Source organism: Neolamprologus multifasciatus, chromosome 7 (assembly GCF_963576455.1).
Source record: "Neolamprologus multifasciatus chromosome 7, fNeoMul1.2, whole genome shotgun sequence".
Lineage (NCBI taxonomy): Eukaryota > Metazoa > Chordata > Actinopteri > Cichliformes > Cichlidae > Neolamprologus > Neolamprologus multifasciatus.
In genome coordinates this window covers 59,318,322-59,324,983 of record NC_140445.1, presented here as the reverse complement: position 1 = coordinate 59,324,983, position 6,662 = coordinate 59,318,322, and the positions used below count along the sequence as shown (strand labels likewise).

The following is a 6,662-nucleotide window of genomic DNA, read 5'->3' as shown; positions in this document are numbered from 1 at the left end:
AGCTAAAAATGACTAAATTAGGATAACTTGTTTATTTTGAGTACTCTGTACAAGTTCATTTGTTCCCAGAACTCAAGAAAATTTGATCAAGTTTATGTAAGATGACCAAGTTAGGGCAACTTACTCATTTGAGTACACTGTACGGCCTTGTTAGTTCCCAGAACTCAAAAAAATTAAGGAAACTCGTTGCCTCAAAAAAACTAAGTAAAGCTTACTTAAGATGACTGTTAGGAAAACAGCCATCATTGCAAGTCTGCAGTATTAAGAATAACTTGATATTTCTGACTGTACAATACTAATTGTTTACTTACTGACAAACATTTCAAGTTCAACTAAATGAAAAAAACAATTTGTGGTAACCTGAATATGATTAAAAATAATTAACAACACTTTTTGTAATGATGTTAAAATCAGCCCAACTTTTATTTTCAAACACAACAAAGTATAACAGCCACATACTGGACACTGTTCTGCTGAACAACAAACAATTATATTGCCATCATGGTTATAATCTGACAATGAAACAAAGTCTCAGATGTAATTATTCTGAAAATAAGTTTAGGCCTACCACAAGTTTGTTTTGTACTTACATTACTTATATAATCAAAATAAAATATTTGTTGTTCTGTCACAAGTGCAGTCTCTAATTTAAACAACACATTTGTTTTGCATTCCAACACATGAGCTGGAATGTTGTATTATTTTAAGGATGGCTTGTTTCCAGTCCAGGCATTACTGCCTAAATGACTATCATGGATCGAGGTGATCCAAATGTAGGTGCAGAAGAAAGTCTTTAACTTCCCTTAAGTACAGTGGCAGTGGATGTGGGTTGGAGATGCAATGAGCTTGAACCTGCAGGCGACCATCTTCACTGACCACACCATCTGTGACGGAGGACTCATCTCTCCTGTTGTCCTGCAAGCAAACAATCATATTTTTTGGAACATGAACTGAATTGCTTTCTTAAAACATTTTTTTCTGCATTTGGTATAAAACAGACTCCAATTTACACAATCTCAGGCACCCTCCCCACCAGAGAGGTGACATTCAATGTCCCACTGTCAGTCTGGATAGCTGTGACCACCACCCAACACACAATAATGTCATGAAAGCATCATTTTAAAAAGGGCTATGCAAACATGGCCAATAACTTTCATTCTAATGATGTGCAAAATGATTTGGGCACAAAACAAATTTTGCTGTTAGAAAACTTGCAGACGTCACTATATACAGTGTAGACCCTCTAAACTAAGTTTGGGGGATGTGATCTTTCAAGAAATGCAGACCAAACTGTTGTTGTTTGTTTACTTACACAGCATGTCTTGTAGAATTAACTGGAGTCAACAGCAACAGCATAGTGCGGTCATATCTCAAGTCTAATAACAGAAGACAGGAAAAGATCAGTAAAGAAACAACTTCCCCAAACCAAAGCACAAATAAAACAATAAGTAAAACAGGCTGATCTAAAGTATGATTAAAGTTCAGCCTGATTAATATAAATGTCACTGGCAGTTGCTAATATATTGGAAACCAAAATACTTACCACTGAGTTGATGCCTTTCTGTCCAACAGCAGGAGTGCTGGTCCCGAGCCTCAAAGACAGCAAGAAGCAAGCAGAGGGAGAAAAAGCAGAACATTTTTCAGAAACTGATTTGATCCTTAATGGCTGTGCAATTATTGTAACAGAGTTTGCTTATGTTGTTAAATAAAGGCTAGATTTGACATTAATAGATGCCACAGATGTTCAAAAGCTGCCACAAAGCATGAAAAAATGGACGTCTCTGAAAACGTTGGAGCATTTTTACAAATATGTGATGTCTTGATAAATTGAGCATATATTTGAACTTTACACATCTACATTGTCGCCTGAAAATATCTTAAAAGTTTATTTTGTGACCCAGAAAAAGTAATAAGTTTTTTAGCCGTGCTCCTCTGCCATTGCCAACAAATGGATCCGCCTTTTCCCCAGACTACCCTTTCTGGGTCACAAAATAACCTTTAAGATATTTTCAGGCAAGAATGTAGCTGTGTAATGCTCAAATATCTACTTAATTTATCAAAATATCACATATTTGCAAAAGTGCTTCCACGTTTTCGGAGAGCTCTGTTATCCACCAGCGGGATAGCTGACCGGGAGGTCAAGGCTCAGAGTCTGCGAGCACAGCTAACTCATGGCTTATTCTTTTCAATCCCCCTGCACTCTTTTGCTTCTCAGGTTAAACATGATATATAGTTAGTTAGTTAGTTAGTTAGTTAGTTATGGCTATGGATTGAAAATAACCCCCACACCCCACCCCTAATGGCTGCACCTCCCGAAGAATTTTGTCTGGGCCTTATTTCACTTTTGTTATTTCAAACAATCAACAGAAAATTTCACAGACATAGTGTTATGTAAGGTTTTTAAGGCTGTGGTGTTAATTTTTAAGTAACATGAGCCCAGCGGCAGCAGCAACGCTAGGCTAACACTAACTAGCTAGCAAGATTATAAACCTGGTGCTAAACTAAGAGAAGCAACAAAATCAGTTTGAATAAGAGTAAACATTTACTCACCAAGTCAGTGTATCAGGTAAAGATTCACAGCAATGAAAACAATAATATCCTGAGCTGACGCTTTTCCAGGTTTGCTCAACATATTCCATAACAAATGCTGGCGCCATGAACATGCGGACTGATCCAAGAGGGAGGAGGACGGTAGTGACGGGGCATTTTCAAAACACATCTTTCATCCTTCCGCACTGAGAAACAAAACGTCCATCTTACTTAGTTTCTCTAAGTTAAGACAACTCAAATAAATTGAGTTTATCAGCATTTTGCATAAAAAGTACTGGTAACTTATTTAAATCGAGTTCTGATAACAAATTGATAAAAACTGAGTTCAGCCTATTTAATATTTTTAATTAAACACAATATTACATTTTACAGTGTAGTCGCTTTTTAGAAAAAAAAAAACCGACGCTAAGGGGGTTTGAAAACTCCCTAATATAGCGACAAAATCGCTAAGTTGGCAACACTGTTTTCAGGGTATTTAAAAAAATTCAAAACAAAACAAAACCGTGCATCTCAAAGGGCATTCTCTGAGCATGCGCAGAATTACGCACAGCTGTCCTGTGATCCTGTGATCGAACAAAGGATCAAAGGCTCAAAGAGCGCTGACGTCAAATTCGCGGCCACAAAAGTCCTTAAATACCCCCTCTTCACCTTCGCAAAACAGTTTTACTTGGAACATTTTCAGAAACAGCGCGTTGTGTTTTGCAACCAGAAACCTTTTAGAAAGGGACTATTTTTAAACTTAAACAATTAAGCAAACATTTTTCTTGTCGATACTTTGCATTAAACGTTTAAAGAAATGTCACACGAAACATTTAATAATTCACAGTCTGACAGAGAGATTCGAGAGGAATCACAAAGACTGTATGGGTTGATGGAGAGAGAAATACCTGACCCTATGGAGCTTCAAATGAAAATACAAGAACTCCAGTTGGAGTTGAGCACCCTAAAGTGCAAAAAGAATTATTATAAAGATCATTTCCATCAGTCAAGAGATGAGCTTAAACACATGAAGGCTCAGGCTAAAAAAAATCAGACACAGGTGGAATCTCTGGAGGCTAAACTCCAGGAACAGGAAAAGAACATTCAGACAATGCACCATGATTTTTTGGAAAAGGCAGAATCTCTCATTGAGCAGAACAGCAGCATTGCTGCTCAGTTGTCTCAGATTGAAAGTGAGAGAAACGAGCAAAAGAAAGAGAACACAGATCTCAAGGACTCTTTAGAGAGACTTGAGCAGCAAGTGGGAGAAGCTCACCATAAAACAATAAAAAAAGAAGAGATAATAGAAAAACAACATAGTGAAATATTTCAGAAGACAGAACTCACAGTTGAGCTGAAAGAGAAATTTGTACTCTTCAGCATCGGTTGAGACAGGCACTGCATGAAAAGCAGTCACAGGTGGAATCTCTGGAGGCTAAATTGCAGGAGCAGGTAAGCACAATTCAGAGGATGCACCATGACTTTCAAGAGAAAGAAGAATGTCTCCTTAAAGAGAACAGCAGCATTGCTGCTGAGATAAAAAAATTAAAAACAGAGAACACAAATCTCAAGAAACATTTAGAAAATCTTGAGTATCAAGAAAAGACAACAGAAAGTCTGACACTACAAATATTTCTGTTGGAAGAAAAAGTCAAAAAGCAAAGTGTCAAGATTGTTCATAAACAAGAGCTCATAGATGAACTTTATAAACATCTTATAATGAAAAGAGAAATAATTAATAATCTTAAGGATGAGCTGAAAAGGGAGGAGGAAGAAGAAATATTAGCTGCTGTTCACAACATCACTGGTGAACCTCTGCAGCAGGAGAGTCTTGCTCATGAACTTGAGGGGCTTGTTTCTCCTGTCTCAGAACCATCTCCTGATGTGGTCCCGACACAGGAGAATCTTGCTCATGAACTTGAGGAGCTTGTTTCTCCAGTCTCAGAACCATCTCCTGATGTGGTCCCGACACAGGACAATCTTGGTCTTCAACCTGAAGAGCTTGATTCTCCTGTCTCAGAACCATCTCCTGACGTGGTTCCGACTAGTAGTGGTTCATGGCGTCATGGTGCCAAACGCCTACTTAAAATAGGTTTAGGTGTTGCCGCAGTAGGCCTTATTATACCTGCAGCTTACTGGGGCTTTTCAATGCTTAGCAGTGATTGCCTATTTAACTCTGTCTATAGCCTCATTGAGCCATATTGCTACCTTAATGATGGATTAGTTCCCTTTTAAAGACTAGTAATGATGGACTGCTTTTCATCCACAGTCCAGAAAACCATACGTTGTTCATGTTAGACAACATGAGCAACATTTAGCTAACTCGTGCTCTCATTTTTCTTTTCTTTTGCCTCTCACCCCCAACCAGTCGTGACAGATGGCTGCCCCTTCCTGAGCCTGGTTCTGTCAAAGGTTTCTTCCTGTTAAAGGGAGTTTTTCCTTTCCACCGTGCCTAGTGCTTGCTCACAGGGGATCATTTGATTGTTGAGGTTTAATTTGCTTGAACTAAAAAGTTCAACATTCTGGTGAGGGGTTCACATAGTAGGGAGCACTACAAAAGCTACAAATCTTTTAAAAAGATTTGTTAGCTGCAAATAAAAATAAAGAAAACAATTTTTGAAAAACATCTCTTACGTCTCTGTTTATTTGCTTAAAATGAACACTTGTATTTTTTGTCATAGAAGAATATACATTGTCTTAAGTAAGTTTAATAATTTTAAATTTAGCCCTGTCACGGTTCTGGGTCAGTTTGACCCAGTATTTTGAGTTGTTATGTTTTGGTGTGTTTTTGCATTATGGATTGTTTTCTTATTCTCTTGTGGTGCTTTTGTTGGTTATGATGATGATGATGATGATGATGATGATGATGATGATGATGATTATTAATAATAATAATCTATGTTTTAGTTATTCTTGTTTAGGATTAGTTCTTAGGTTTTGTGTTCTCGTGTTTATTGCTGGTTTAGTTCAGTGTCTAGTCTGTCTCTCTCTGTCCAGTCCGTGTCTTAGTTTAGTGTGTATTGTTTCCTGTTTTATTTTGAAGGATTGTGTCTTATGTCAGTGTGTCCAGCTTTGATCCCCTGACTCGTTAGCCCCAATCTCTCCCAGCTGTGTCTCCCTCCTGTTTTCCATTCCCTGATTACTTCCCTGTGTATATTAGCCCTGTGTTTGCCCTTGCTCAGTGTTGCGTCGTACCATCGGGTTATACCTGTGTGTTTTCTTGTTCAGTTCATGATTTGTTTTCTCCAGCAATAAAGTTGAGGTTTTGAGTTACAATTCTGTGTTCGAGTCCTGCATTTGGATCCTCATCTCCGCCTGCTCGCACACAGAGCCCTGACATTACCAGCATAGAAGCATTCACAGTCATTACACTGTTTGTACACCATATGTGAAAAAAAAGAAGAAAAACAGAAAGCCAAATTAGAAATACCTCTAAGCAGTAGAAGGTTGTTGACAGTAGCAAGCTACAGGTCTATCAATATCTTACTGTTTAACTTTTGTGTCAACTAGATTGATATTAATGAAGTCAAGGTTAAGTTCGTTTTTAAATTTTAGTAATGGTGGTTTCAAAATATTTTCAATGCACTGATAGGTGATCCAGAAGTAGAGGAGTCATCAGTGAATAATGAAACTGGAGATGTCACTTCTAGAGCAGGACATCTGACTTAAGTCTAATGAACCACGTGCCATTCATTTCTCTTAAAATTTTATCACAGTAGTTCATTAAAGAAAACACGAGAGTGCGAGAGAGAGAGAATATGAACTTAGATTAAATAAATTATCCAATAAGTAAGAAAGGAAACATTTTAAAGTCTCATTGTACTGTTTTTTGCATCGCACAGTTACTTTTTTTGTGACGCAATTGTGAGTAACTGTGCGTCACAATACAATATTATATGAGGTAATTTTTAAAAAGTAGAACGATACAGTCCTTTTGAGTTACAGAATCGGAACGCTTTTCTTGGTTCCGGTGTTGTGCCAAAAAGTGATTGCCTGCCAAAAACTGATTTCCAATGTTTCCGTGTATTTTTTTTTATGTGTAATATCTTTATGTATGTTGGTAAATAGACTTCGGTGAACAGCGTTTACAAAGGGGTTATATATAGAATTAAAAAATTATCTGTTTTTTCAAG

The 6,662-nt window shown here is 37.4% G+C and overlaps 1 long non-coding RNA gene and 1 pseudogene across 1 annotated transcript; one reads left to right on the top strand and one right to left on the bottom strand.

Annotated features, from left to right (window-relative positions):
- Nucleotides 1–470: 470 nt before the first annotated feature.
- LOC146515709 (uncharacterized) lies at nucleotides 471–3,185 on the bottom strand. Its single transcript, XR_014874892.1, has 4 exons — nucleotides 2,551–3,185; nucleotides 1,544–1,592; nucleotides 1,313–1,376; nucleotides 471–915 (listed from the first exon to the last, which is right to left on the bottom strand). It is a non-coding gene; the product is annotated as an uncharacterized LOC146515709 (long non-coding RNA).
- Nucleotides 3,186–3,285: 100 nt separating this feature from the next.
- LOC146515708 (uncharacterized) lies at nucleotides 3,286–4,959 on the top strand (annotated as a pseudogene).
- The last annotated feature ends 1,703 nt before the right edge of the window (nucleotides 4,960–6,662 follow it).